We start from the raw sequence: 2,279 nt of genomic DNA on the forward strand, positions 1-2,279 counted from the left end.
AGATGGCCAATAAGATGTTAAATAGTGTTTGCTGTACTTTTGTGATCTCTTGATAGATCATACATTAAAAAAATTAAAAAATAAAATACATCGTTAAGGGGGTGAATGAGTTATGTTATGAAATCAAGGTATGACTATTTTTAGTGCAAAAATGAAGCCTAATTTAAAATGGAGTAATGAAAACCAAATTAATCTTAAATGCTCACACAATTAAGGGTTGTTTTCAGAATCTTTTGCACTTCTCTGATAATGAGTATATTAGGAGAGTGTTCTAGTGATCAATATTAGTAGGAGAGCAAAACTGGGAAAGAATCCAAAGTTAGTGGAAGAGTTCATGGTACAAATGCTCTCTGGATGAAATAATGAAAGGGAAGCTAGTGTGAATTCATGTTCTTTTCTGGTGCTTTTATGCATATGAAACTTCAGTAGAACCTGAGCAAGACACATTAAAAAATTGAACATGTTTAATTATTTTCACCTTTAAAACTTCAAAAAAAAGAGTTTAAACTTTAAAAATTTGCTGATTTGGAAATTTTACAAAAGATATAGAAAATATAATATGAAATGACTTGCATACTGGAAAAGTCATTCTAAGACATGATGTCCAATACTGAGTAAGAAATCTACAACAAAACCTAGACCTTTTATCCCATTCTTGCTCATCTCAGCTTTTATCCATCTTATTCACCAGGGCCATTCTATATTAACTAGAGTAATGCAAGCTGATGTGACAAATAAACATCAAAATTTTAGTGACATAACTCAATTGAAGCTTATTTCTTGGGTCACAGTTCAGATACAGGGTTTCTACTCAGAATATGGCTTTACTCCATCTAATGACTTAGGAACTCATATTTTTCCATCTTGGGACTCTCTTATTCTCTTCCATTCTGGAGTCCTCTGTGCTCAGGCAGAATAAAGGAGGACAAAAAGAGGGTAGAGAAGGCATTCATACATTGTAACCATGTCACGACATAGTGATAAATGCCACTTTCATTCACAATCCATTGGCAAGAAATAGTCATAAGACGCCATTTAAATGCAAGGGAGGCTGGGGAATGTACTTTCTGCCTGGACAGCCAGTTACCAGCCATAACTGTAATCAGTAGAGGAGTAACTTACATTTTGACTTACATTTTGACGGGTGACTGTCTCTGACAGAACTGTCTCATAAAAGGTGTTACATTTATATTTGTGGAGTAAATGGATGAGGATGCCATTTGTTTGGAGTACCTTCTGGAAAGGAAAAGGATCACCAAGTTGAGGTGTCCTCCATGAGAATCATGGAGTTTTCTCTGTCGTGTAAGATGTAACAGGTAGAAGCAAGATGGCAGCAGCCTTCCAACTTCATCGTACTTTAAGATGCTTTCACTTTGTTCCCTCCGTTTGACAGATTTTTTTTTTCTGAAGTCTAACAATAGGATTACAAAGTTCATAAGAATTACACTGCATGGAATATTTTCTAATTCACATACTGGAAAATACTCATCCGTGCCATGAAGTTTTCCTAGACTAACTGAAACCATTACCCTCACAATGTTACCTTATATTTTCTAAATATCTCATTCAGAATGGTATCTTCTCAATTTCTCATGTATTTATAATTAGCAGTGGCTTTTTCTAAATTACACTTAAGATTTTTATTTCCCTCTTAATTCCTTTCCCCACCACAATCTTTCCATCAAATATATTTATAAGCATATCAACAATTATCTATATGTTGCAAGAAAATGGCTCCTTAAAGAGATCCTCCAGTGAGTCAAGCTCATATTTTTAAAAATCAATCAAATTCCTGTATAGTTAATGCAAACTGCTGTATTAATCTCGGGTGTACAGTGTAGTGATTCAACAACTCTGTATATTACTCAGTACGTGTCTTAATCCCCTTTATCCGTTTCACCCAACCACCCTCCCACCCTCCCTCTGATAACCACCAGTTTGTTTTCTATACTTGAGTATCTTTTTTTGTTTCTTTTTTTCTTTGTTCACTTGTTTTGTTTCCTAAATTCCACAGATGAGTGAAATCATACGGTATTTGTCTTTCTTTGACTGACTTATTTCACTTAGCATTATACCCTGTAATCCATCCATATCGTTGCAAATGGCAACATTTCTTTTTTTATAGCTGAGTAATATTCCTGTGTGTGTGTGTGTGTGTGTGTGTGTGTGTGTGTCTGTCTGTATTACTCCTTCTTTTTCCATTCATCTATGGATAGACACTTGAGTTGTCAAGCCCATATTTGAAAGATTGGGTTTGTTAAAACATATCAAGTGATTAT

Source organism: Panthera leo, chromosome A2 (assembly GCF_018350215.1).
Source record: "Panthera leo isolate Ple1 chromosome A2, P.leo_Ple1_pat1.1, whole genome shotgun sequence".
In the NCBI taxonomy this organism is placed as follows: Eukaryota; Metazoa; Chordata; class Mammalia; order Carnivora; family Felidae; genus Panthera; species Panthera leo.